This window comes from Barbatula barbatula, assembly GCF_947034865.1.
Source record: "Barbatula barbatula genome assembly, chromosome: 1".
In the NCBI taxonomy this organism is placed as follows: Eukaryota; Metazoa; Chordata; class Actinopteri; order Cypriniformes; family Nemacheilidae; genus Barbatula; species Barbatula barbatula.
The window spans coordinates 7,264,679-7,278,237 of NC_136766.1; positions in this window are offsets into that span (position 1 = coordinate 7,264,679).

Consider the following 13,559-nt stretch of genomic DNA (forward strand, 5'->3'; position numbering starts at 1 on the left):
CTGTGTCTTTGGTGTTATGAGTCGAACTTGCATGTATTAGACACGTAAAATTGCAAAACATTAAGTGTAGTAACAAAAGATGCATTCTATCTAAAAGCAAATGCTCACCCAAACCTGCCTGAAATGCCTCCTTTAACCACACCACCACAAATCTACGTCGATTGTGGTAGACCGCAAAAATGTATATGCAAGTATGGTGGGCTTACTGTCGGTACAATTGCTTTGGGAACGCAAAAAGTATTATATTTCACACGCTTGCAGTTTACGACCTATCACTACGCAGATGTTAACTGGCCAATCATAGCACACCTTACTGAGCGATAAACATTGTAAAAAATTGCATGTTTCATAGAAGTGGGCAAAGAGGAAATACAAACATGCACAGTATTTAAAAAACACAGCGTTTTTTTAACCTTAAATCGTGTATACACAGTATATCTAAAACAAACTATAAGATTACTTTTAGCCGTGTCATATGACCCCTTTAAAATGCATAAATCATCATTTTTGCTACACTTTACTTCATACATTTATTATAACATACATAATTACTCAAGTAAATTTTCTTCAGTAAAAATAGCCTACATTAATAATAAAGGTACAACAAATTTACATATACTTATGAAATGTAGTAAAAAGTATGATATTTTTCCTTATAATGTATTAAAAAAACTTAGATGAGACTAATATATAATTAATAATCTATAATTATAATATGTCATAAAATATAAGTATTATTTTTCTTGGATCTAAGGTATCTAAGGTGTTTTTTTCTTTAAATACTGTTTGAATAATGTCTGAAATAATGAAATATTACTCATGTAAAATGAGAGTAAACGCTTTACAATAGTTGTTAGTTAGTTTTACGCAATATAAGGTACATTTAGTCAACTAACAATATAATACCAATATGAGTTACCAACACTCAGCATTTCATGTTGACTTTACCCTTTCATTTCTTTTCCCAGTCGCTGCATGAAAAAACATTGTCTCGCTTTCACGTAAGGTTCATTGTTATGGTTGCCTTTCATGGTTTTTCTCATCCTGTACAGTGCAGATCTCCACTGTAAACAATCCTTATCCTTCCCAGCCCCCATCTCAGAGCTCTCCTCTCTCCCAGGAGAAAGATCAGGGACCCTGAATCAGCCAGCGCTTCCTTTCCCTCAGGAAAGAGCTGGACCGCATGGGCCATGAGAGACTGGGAGGAATATTTATAGAGACCTGCTGACAGACGTGAGGAAGAGTGGACTGAAGTGACTGAAGCATGAAGAACAGGTGCCACGAAGTGGCTGAGGCAACCCAAGCAGAAACAATATATCACAAGTGAGCGGTTAAATTTACATCAGTATCATGATTATCATCCGTGCTGGAAACTATCATTGCCAGTTTTGCTTTCGTACAGTTATTGTGAGCTAATGAAGCATCACAGAATGTAATGAAACAAATCTCAGATGTTCCAAACCACTTGCTTTATTTAACCTGTCCTCTATAAGCATCTTTTTTAGTAAGATTGCAAAAGGTTTCTGGTCAGATACTTTGAATAGAAGTACTTGGAATAGCATACGTAGTGACATCATGTGACAACACGGTTTGAAATGTTTCTCTTTCCAGCTATATAATAACAATAATAGACGGTATTGAAAGCACACTGAACAGAAAGCATTCCACTAACCTTCTACTTTGTATTTGAACCCTATTTATTGCTTTCAGATCTGCACCTGGTGTGTTAAAGAAACACACTTAACACCTGCCCCTCCTCAAGGCACCTGCTGTTTTCCAAAAAACAACCTGAAAGAAAACAGGTGGGTCTCCATGTTATTCTTTTTGACACCATCATCCACTCTGTTCATCTGACTTGAGCCGGGTTTGTGGAGCAGAACGCATGTGGTTTTTGGATGTTTATTTGTTCAAAACAGTGAAGTGGAACGACAGGGGTGGGCAATGTTCACACACTATAAGATGTCTCTATTAAAACATTACGAGTCGAACAAGACCCAGCGAGAACATTCTTTCTCGGGAATTTATATAGTTTCCTTTCTGAACAATGTTTTCCTCCAATCACTTGTAAACAACATGGACCATGACAGCTTAACGCAATAACTGCACGCAGGATATTCACGTCTAACGTGAGCCTTGGGTCTATTTGAAAATGTTGAAAATGAACTTGTGAACGCAACACCTGCAGCTCGGAGGTGTTTGCTTTAAAATGAACCCTCCAAGGACACGTCTGTTTTTCTAACCTGACACACTTGTGGCCACACGCGTGTAACCCTAGAAGGCGCAAAATGCTTCGTCAGCTTCACTGCTCAAGGCCGGCCAAATGACTGATGGCACTTTTGAACATATACATTGCATCAAAAAACGGTGACACGGTGGTTGAGCACATGGTCCATTAGGTTGTAGTAAACAACATGGTTCCATTAGGGCCTGAATTTAAAAGCTGTACAAAAAAGTACACTTAAAGGTCATTTTATTAAGTATTCTTAAGTGATTTTTATTTCTAGGTAGACTTTAGGTATTAAGTACACTAATATCTGTACTAGAAGTAAACTTTAAGTGTACTTTTTTAAACTACTAAATTTGCTCACTTTTTAGTTTACAACGGTATGTTTCTAAGTATACTTTGTGTAACAAAAATGTATACAGAACGCATGTTAAGTATACAAAAAAGTACACTTAAAGGTAATTTTATTAAGTATACTTATGTGATTTATATTTCTAAGTAGGCTTTATGTATTAAGTACACTAATATCTGTACTAGAAGTAAACTTTAAGTGTACTATTTTAAACTTCTAAATTGGCCCACTTTTTAGTTTACAAAGGTATGTTTCAACGCTTCATTCGCGCTTGGTGTGAAAACATTAGTATACTTAACAGTAGTAAAAATGTAGGTACTCAGCGTCTGTTTTTTATTTTTGCTGCAACTGCAGTACAAATTAACTTAAAAGTACAGTATATAACTAGAGGTAGCTATTTAGGCTATTTGTTGTTTTCTGTATAAACTTAGATATGTGTTAAACTATTAGGAAAAAGCATTGAATAGGCTGCTATTAACTGCGTCTCTGTTTGACGGCTGCGCTCTACAGTCGCATTTTTCAGGCGCATACGTCGTCAAAATTGATAATTTCAGGTTTCATTTCAGAAAAGCAATTCGCACATTTCAAGGTAGGAATGAAACTACAATGATTTCGTCTTAAGAGAAATATAAGTTAATTTCATGTCTTTTTTAACTGAAATGAGACATCCTCGATGACGCATGCGGTCGATGAATTGAGGACGCAGCCTTTGAATTGAGAGTCAGAAGAGTAAGCACAACTACAAGTCAAGTACAGTATACTTAGAATACTATCATAGTTTTAAATAGGCTATATTTCCATCAAAAGTGTATTTCAGTACATTTCTGAAAACTACAGAAAAAGTATGCTAAGTGTACTTGATATTTTTTTAAGAGATGTAGACTAATAGCACACTTGAATAAACATATTTTTGTAACGGGAGGAACTGCAAGATTACTGAGGAATCTTGGTGTGTTCAGAATGGAATACTAACATTATTTGATAGTTAAAATGCAGCAGAGATATTCAGTTCTGCTCCTGGAAGGCAAAATTCCACAAACCTGAACCAGCGAATCAAGGTCTTAAGGATTACTTACTGTATAAAATTACTGGCAGGTGTTTGACTGAGCAAAAGTCTGCAGGACGTGGCCCTTCAGTAACAGAAAATACATTTTCATTTTGCAATCTTGCTTGTTTTAAGTGTGCAGTTTCAAGCAAAGTGAGAGGAAATCGAGTTTATTTGCAATCAGAATATTGAAGTTTCTTGCAGGAGATAAACATGCCAGACTATTGCACGCTAGAAAGATAACATTTAAAGAGATGGTAGCACTGAGGTGTTGAGTCAGCATTAATGGACTTTCATTTTTCATTTCTGTCTGAAAAATTAAAACATGTGGCTATTAATGACGGATCGGTGTTGAAAAACACTGGAAGTAATTTAGCAGGTGCTTAATGGGCTTGTTACGTAATGACTACTGATGTCATCCATATGTTCCACATTAAAGGGAATTATCATTGTTGTGATGGTCATCATAATAAGATTTAAGCTCATTATGACCTTCCGGTAGAGCTGGAATTCAGAACAGTCTGTAATGAAAAGTAACCACAAAACATCTGTGAAAATGTCACATTTAATGAAAAACAAAAGCATGAACGCAAAAGAAATATTTTCGATTTGCCATCAAGTTGTTTTTTACATTAAAGCTCTTAATACTTTGTTTAAAATATCAGAATATAGCGTTATTATGCTCTTTCTGCAGTATGCAACATTTTCTCTATTGAATACCTGATGACTTTTTATTATTTGTTATCCCATAAGCCAAATAAAGTAACTTCACATTATCCCCTTTATTATTTCTGAGATGTCAGTCACATACTGATAGCATTGCATGAAACATTGTTCACTAGGTAGTACATAGTATGCAGCATGCAGTATGCAACTGAGATACTGTCATGTGTGGTTTCGAGCATTATAACGGACGAATGGTGTCATGGGATGAACTGCATCACCTCCTGTCTCATATGTGTGTGTGTGCGTGCGCGGGGGTGTGGTTGTGTAATAGTGGTCACAGAGAGTTGGTTCGCCGGGTCAGGTGGTCTGGACGGGTCACTCTGTTTCCTAAGGGAAAGGCTTGTCCTTCATGAAGAGCCTTTACTCAGCTCAGTTTTATTCAATGTTTTAGTTCCCATAACCCCCAGTGTCTCTGACATGACGAGTTCCTTAATATTACAGGTTATTCATGCATATACTTTCTCTCTTCTTTCTATCTCATTCATTTCAACTTAATATGGATGAACCACGTGTGGTATCAACAAGCCAATATTTTCTTGTTTTGTTGGATTGGATTGGCAAAAGCTAAATATGTTTTACATATAATTGGATTTAAAAATAGTTAACCAAGTGACAGTTTCTGAATGAATCATGAGAGGAAGTTAGGTCATGTGAATGTTTAAACATTTATTGTGTGCCGCATGCCGTTTCACATGCTTTTTTTAAACATTCGTAACAAGATAAACCAAAGTTGTAACATTAGATCTTTTCAGTTTCAAACATGGCCACATGTGCCCAAGTTGCGTCCAACAAAACTTACAGAATCTCTTTCTCTCGAGATACATGTGCATAGTGCTCCATTATTATATTCACAAATGGTTTTAATTTACTGTATGTGAACACTGTATTGTATGGCTGTATCGTGACGTTCAAAGTCCTTTGAGACATCAGTTTGATCAATAAAAAACATTTAATGGACTGCACTTGTCCTTTATAGATTTAGATCAGCAAAATACCATATGTGCCATACTGAATGCTTTTCAGAATCATTGTCACAAAGCCAAATATGACGCAATATTTGTCGTACGTAATCCTGATTTATTCTGGACTATACATGGCATGCACGAACTGTGCACATAAAATACTATGATGTAGTTCACTTTGCACACTGTACTACTCAAAATATGAGAAAGATAGTGCTTCAAACAGAACTGTACCTGTATTTTTTTATTTGTAAAATGTGCAATTGGCCAAGCAAACCTTGCCACCTTAATGCAATTTCTTTTTGTGTTACGAGTTTGAGTAAAATGTCTCAATTTAAAGGTCCAGTGTCTGAATTTAGCAGCAGGTAGCAGTGAGGTTGCAACCAATGGATTACTTTATCCCTCCCTTTCAAAGCACTACGGTGGCTCACAGGGCTAAGATATCGTCACGTTTCCGCTTCTTTGCTGAAAAGGATAAAGTAGTTATGTAATACGCTCTGTAGAGCAGTTTGTCTGTTTAGGGCTACTGTAGAAACATCATGGTGAATTCCATACAAGGCCACCAGCGGTGTTTGTAGATATAACTCATTCTAAGGTAATGAAATATGAAAATGAAGTGTGAGGGATAAACTTCAAAAAGTGGGATGCTGCCTTAAATTTGAAGTATAACTAAATTGACAGTAATTTTTCTAAATACAGTGTTCTCAAAACAAAGCTGAAATTTGCTCAACTTTGTTAAGTGAAGCTGGCCTTAGCATGCAAGCACTACTTGGTTTTGGTGGCATCCACATCTGTGAGCACTCTGGGCATTCTGAGTAAATGCTTTGTTTACTTTGCATAGTTGTGTCGGCTCTACAGGGGCTCTAGACGCCTGTAAACAGAACAGGTGTTTCACAGTGTTCTCTGCTGAAAAGGTTATGGCGTTATGAATGAATAAAACAAACAAACTTCTGAATAGATTGCACAATATCTGAAATAATGCTGATGCTAAACTCATTACCACTAAATATAGGTAGAGTGATAATGTAGAGATGTAAATATAGGTGGAGATGCTTTTGGTAAATATTATTTTGTTATTCGCTGTGTCAAAATAAACAGTTTTCTGCATTAAACACTAGCAAAAAGTCACTTAAATTCCATGTTAGTTCAACCTGGTTTATGATGGGGTGACCAAATATTGGTTGGCCGAGATAATAAGCCTGGTGTAGCATTCAAGGGGTGTATCTGCTATTAGGGCATTTTAACACGTTCTGTGCTGCATCAGCACTGATAAAAATCATTGTAAAGTATTTAAATATGTGTTGGGAGGAGTGTGCTCGTATAAGTCCACATGAATGTGTGTTACAATACTTAGCCGACTCAGCACATCTGTGGGCAGTCCTGTTCACCGATTAGTCAGACATTCTCGGTTCATGAAGTCGTCGGGTCGCGCAGCTGTGTGAGCAGTGAAGACCCTCATCAGGGGGCTCAGCATCTGGACTTAATACTCCAGTCTCAGGGTGTGTTTAAAGGCCAGGCAGCAAAAAGATTCCTGGGAAGAAGCGCTGAATATGGAGTCCATTAATGTTCTAATCACTTCCAACAACTGGATATTAGAGATGGAGAATTAGGGACAAAATTTGATCAGAGCTCAGAGGACTGTATGATACTAAAATTCTTCAGAACAAATCATGTGTTTAGTAGCCCATGTGTTTCTCAAACTTCTTAAAATGATGTATCTGGAAAAAAGTGACCCAGTCTTTGAAAAGCCACCTATAGTCATTGTTTGTGATGTACTGTTTTACAAGCAACAATGTAACCTTAATATCTTTAATATTGACGGAGTAAGTCCATGTCAAAGATTGAAATTATTTTGTTTTGTTGAACACAAATAAAGTTATTTTGAAGAATGTAGGAGAGCAAACAGTTCTGGGGCATTTTTGGCTACCTGTGTAGTCAATGGTGGCCAATAATAACTGTTAGGTTACAAGCATTCTTCCAAATATCTTTCTCTGTGTTGTTCATCAGAATAAAGACATTTATACAGATTTGAAACAACTCGAGGGTGACATATTTTTTTTATTGGGTGAACTGTCCCTTTAAGTGACTCCCATAACTTAACTTTAACTTTATGTATTTATTTGTCATGTCTAAACGCAGAAAAAAGTGCTTGCAGACATTTCAATTTCAACCTGCTTTTTGTGCATTTCTACAGAAGCAATACATTCTCAAGGAGGATTGTGGGATTAACAGAAACCAAATGTATTAGTTTTTTGGTAAATACAAGGGTGAAGGGTGAACACATACATTTAAATGAACTTGGTTTGTTTAGTCTTTAATTTTTAAAAGGTTTGTGTACCCTTAATTTCACCCCTAAATCCTTTTGAACTTAATTTGTCTATTTTGCTAGTTGACCTAGTGTCTAGTAAAGATTAGTTGGCAGATTATGTAAACTATTCAAAATAGTCCCTACGATTCCAGTGGTGTTTGTTCAATGCCGCTGTGATGGAGATGTGAGCATTTTTTCTAGCACAGCTGGAATGATTCAGATGGGAATAGAAAGCATTTGTATTTCTACAAGACTTATTGTGTTGCTGTTGTGATTAATCATGTCTTTGCAGAATTGAAAGTAAACACAAAGCATTTGAACACAAACCAAGTAAAAATTCATTGTTTTCCCTTGCAAGTAATTCATACTCTATTTTGCTATTCTGTGTTGTTTTATTAAGCAAATGATAGTGGACACCACTTGTGTGCAACAAACGTCATGTGATCAGTATATGACACAAACCGTCGGCTGGTGTCAAAGCTCATGAAGTCAGAGTAACCCCCAGTGTAATGTCATTTCGTCCCTCTGTGTCTGCCAATGCTTCATTGTGTTCCACTCACTCACTGCGACGCTCCATCCATCAAACTTTTTCTTGTTGGCTTGTCACCCAGATAAAATCACATAAATAACTTAAAAACGAGAGAGAGAGGGAGACCCGGCTAGCAAAGACACTTCCTCTTCCTCTCTGGCATGTTTATCAGGAAATTAGAAGACACTCCGGATCATGGTGACGTCAATCTGTTTTGACAATGTGTTTTGGGGTCCATCGTTCGGCTTTTATCTCAGTTAAATCTGAAATGTCTTTTAAATCTCAGTTAGGAGAGCATTTAGTTGAGCTAGTTGTTGAATATTCTTTGTTTACGGCCGTGTTGTATCTTAATGTTAATTTATTTAATTTATAGTGTTTTAGTCTTGTTTTGTAATGTTGCTTTATTGGAAAGCACTTTGGCCAACTTGAGTTGTTTTTAAATGTGTTATTCAAACATACAAATGTGTGTGTGCCATGACTGATAGTTTAAAGGGATAGTTAACCCCAAAAAATGTATCTGTCATAAATTACTCTAGTTGTTCCAAACCTGTATACATTTGTTTGGTTGAACACAGAGAAAGATATTTGGATAAATGCTTGTAACCAAACAGTTCTTGGACTCTGTTGACTACCCTAGTAGGAAAAATGACAATGGTAGTCAAAAGTACCACAGAATTGTTTCTGTCATACTCTTCAAAATATTTGGTAAATATTTAACACAAAAATAATAAAATAATTTTTCCTTCTTCGGTAGTCGATGGGGTCCAAGAACTGTTTGGGCTATTGGCATTCTACCAAACATCTTTATCTGTGTTCATCAGAACAAAGAAATATACACAGACTAACAACTCGAAGGTAAGTTAATGATGACAGCATTTTTATTTTGGGGTGAACTGTCCCTTTTAAGTTTTATGTAAGATTTATCAATGGGGTTTTTAAAGCATTCTTGAAAGTTCTTGATGATGTAATGTATGTACAGTTTTTGCCAGTCTACCTCCTTTAAAATCCTATACAGTAAATCCTACGACCCATTGACTTTTAAAATTCACTTTTATTTGGAAATCGCCAGTTGTTGTATTGTATGCAGCGATATCTTCTTGTTGCATCATCTCAGGAGAAATTTCAGAATATCGTTTTCTGGTAAATCTAACACCTCATAATTTTTAACTTTAACATGTAATACTCCATACGGACATGAATGATAAATTATGCAGTTTGTTAAAGAGAGTTTCTGTTCCTGTCATCTCATCTGCTTGATTTGTTGAATGAAAGGGGCTTTTATTTAGTGATGCTCTGGTCCATTTCTCAGGACACGATCCTTTCCTTATTCCAATCCACACACACACACTTGAATGGAATCATTGTGCGTTAATGAGAGTTTGTGTGAAAGTTGAGCGTCTGTTTTACTTGGCCCTGGCACACCCTGAAGATACCCGGCACGGCCTAAGCAAAATAATTTTTTGCTTTTTTTTTATGTGTTTTAGCAGAATACTATTTTGTGAATATCAAAAATATCTAAATATTACAGCTGATTTAAATTACATTTAAATTATTTGAAGAAAGCCAATGGTGTTGAACAGATTTCACAACTAAGTGAGGGTTAACAGCTCTGTTTTCCTAAAGAGGGCTCTCTAGAACACAAGCTTCAAATCGAGAAAAGGGAGGATCGGTAGGAGGATGAAAGGGTTTAAGGCAGCTAGATAAGACCACATCCTCCAGGTCTCTTTAACCCTTGATGATAAACAGAGAGAAGAGCAGAGTGGATCTTGAGAGGATGGTGACTGAGATGTTGACATGTCTGTACGTGGTAGTCACGTAGGACAAAAGCAAAGACCTGTGATCAGATACTGCAATTATCACTTTACCTTTTTGTTTACAATCATTAACTCACCAGTCATTCCTTGTGAGACGTTCTTCGTTTTGCAGAACACAAACAACAAACAACATTGGCCCCCGTTGACTTCCATTCTTTGGACACAAAACCCATAATGCTTTGCTGCTGATTCTTATTTTCCTATAGACTTATGTAGCGGCCCATACAGAGTAAAAAATAAAGACATGAAATGCTTGTTAGACGGCAAAATAATGAGCCATCCGTCTCTCTTCCCAAATGAATGAGACCCTGACCCGGCATGTTTTGTTTGCTCACTTTGCTGCACTTTATTTAAGACGATACCCCAAAGCACCTCTCGCAACTCACGCAAACGTGTCCCAGGGGGCTTAAAAGTCTCCCGTTGAATTTATAGACCTGTTTATTCTCTACAGCTCACTAATGTGTGCTTGTCATGCACACTGAAGCCGGGCTTTCTTTATAAGTGTAACGCAGCACAGGCTAAAAACGGCCCAGCAGAGACGGTCGTCAAATCTCGCTCCAGATTCCAATATCTGCACTGCCCTGCATCCCTGTGCACTATCGCTAAATTAGGAGTCTGTTGCCAAATAGGGAATTATGTTGAGCATAGGATGACTTTTATGTTTACATTCTCAAACTTCTGTCTACCTCTTACTCTTTAGCTTTCTATCTCAGTCAGCTGTGTTGGGGTTATCCCAGAGCGAGCTAAACCAGGGCTGTTGGGTTGAGGGGGTAAATGACAATAAAATTTAACCCCTGACGGTATTGCACGCACACGTGTCTTTTGAAAGGAAATTAAACATAGAGTAGAAGAGGTAAATCCCTTGTTTAATATTTGTGGTTTATGTATCATTTAGATTATTTTATGATTCACTTTTGCATGTGTGACCTCTAAAATGCTGAATATAAACCATTTAAAGGATCAGTTATAGGGGCTTCATGGTGGTAATTTTAACTTTCTTTTACATTATATATTAAACTGATTCACCCAGAAGTTTTAATTCTGTCATCATATACTCACCATATTGTCCATTCAAACCTATATGACTTTCTTCCACAAAACACAAAATAATATTTTGAAGATAAATGTTGTTAACCGGCACCCACACTTGCATTGGTTTTGTGTCTATGCAATAGAAGTTAATGGGTGCCGGCACAGTTTATTTCCCATCGTTCTTCAAAATATCTCCTTTTGTGTTTTGCAGAAGAATGAAAGTCATACAGATTTCAAATGACAAGAGGTGGTTTTTGGTGAACAATGTTTTTGTTTGATGAATTTAAATGTTAAAAATATCACTTGCCCGACTTACAATCTGCTCTTCTCTTGTAGACTCCTGTGTCTTGTCATGGACAGTTCAGCAGTGTCCTGCAGATAAAGAAGAGGCCTGGCTTTGGAGATATTAGACCACACAGAGACCTTCATGATTTATTTATTTCAATCAAAGTCTGCTGTTTTTCGACATACACAACAGTCTCAGCCTGATCTCCATTGTGAAGGTATTTTGTGCTTACATACAGTATTAATAAGCTACTGTCTAAACAGACAAGCAGTTTGTTCTTGATAAAAATATATTTTCTAAGAGCTTTTTGTTGAGAAAATAACTAAATATAAGTTACAAGTTACAGTTCTTTCTGTTTATTGAATTGAATTAGCTGATGCCGTATTCCACCAGTATTACCGTTTAGTTAAGAGTTGCTTTAACTGTTATGCAGGTTGTGAGTTTAGTTATTGCTCTTCTATTCACCTTATTTCTCACTTATATCCTCACTGAAGCAAAACTTTGCTAATTTAATAATACGTGACCTGTTTGTTTAACTGTTATGCTGGGCTCGAATTGGTTCCCCAGTTCTTTAAAAACCAGAGGGTTTTGAAGACACAATGATGTTGTTTCTGATTTATCTACACACTTCGAACTGTTGTATAAAAGCATTATTATCCACTGACTAACTCTGAAACTCATTCACTCTTCTGTATTCAGACATGTGTTCACAATGCACGTTAGAATCAACAGTATCCAAACAACAATGTTCTCAAGTGTATTACGGAGCTTTAAAGCCTGCAATCACAATTTATCCTTGTAGTGTAAACACTGGATATTCTGTCATATACTTTATTTTGTGTTCCTATTAAAAAAAACAAATATACATTTACAAAACTGGGTAAATACATTTTGACAGGATTGTTGTGTGAACTGAGAATCAAATTCATACTTATTTTATTAAAGGGGTCATATGACACGGCTTAAACGAATATTATCGTTTGTTTTAGATGTAATGCAATGTGTATACACGATTTTAGGTTGAAAAATTAGGTTGTATTTTCCACATACCGTGCATGTTTGTATCTCCTCTTTGCCCGCCTTTCTGAAATGCGCATATTTTAGCGATTGGTCGAATACTTCAAGCGTGTGACGAAAATGTAACGCCTCTTACCATATTTGGAACATCAGGTTCCAAAGCAATTTGTGTATACATTTGGGTGGTCTTATTCAAATCATACCATGAACTGACGTAGATTTGTGGGGGTGTGTTTAAACAAGGTGTTTCAGATAGATAGGTAGGTAGATAGAATGCATCTTTTGTACATGCATGGGCAACTAATAACACACCAAAGACACAGAAAAACACGTATTCGCACCATATGACCCCATTAAGACTTGTGCATTGTATTAACACATGCACATGCTTGTGTTCTGGGGTATTATTAAACCCAGTTATGACATTTATGTATACAGACCTTGTGTGACCGAATAGTTTCTGCCTGTAAATATAAACCTCTATTATACTTCTTCACAACTGAGCTCTCAGGGATTCTTTTAAAGCAGCAAGTTCTGGCCTGAGAAAGGAGGATCCCTAAGAAATGATCCAAAGATCCAATGTACAAATATGAGAACCATTTAAACCACTGACATCATTTTCGAAGGATGAGCATCTGTGTTTTTGGACAAAAGACAGAGATGTGTACCCCTTTTAATATTTCTCCTTTAAATGTTTATTTTCCCTGAAAATCCACAACAGGTGCTGACATCAAACAATCCTACGCTTAAGGCCGAAGCGGCTTAAGTTTGCTGTGAAAGTGATATTTAGGTCTGTTGCGTGCCTGAAGAAACACATTTTTTCTGCAGTAATCCACAGTGTTATCCGATGCAGGGAGTTTAACGGTCTGTGTCAGAAAGATGTCCTCAGAAACTGAGAGCCTCATTTATCTGCTGACCTTGTCTGGCCCTCGGGTCACTCCGTCTTAGCTACCGGCTGACTTAAGCTACACAGAGATATAAAAAAATACACAAAACTCCCTAATCTTTCTCCTCATTTTTCTCTCTGTCATGTTTATTTCTCATTTTAACAAAGGAGTGCTTTAGGCAAGATGTGTTCAGAGACCCCCTCCTCTGTGTGAAGCACGTCTCTGTGGGCAGGTAATGCGAGCGAGGTCTGCTGACGCAGCAGACGGTTAACTGCTCTCAGGAGACACGGATAAATCGTAGATGACACGGAGGACGGCAGACAATGGAAAGACGCAAACAAATAAATGAAGGGGGGCGGGGATTACGGTTAACCTTT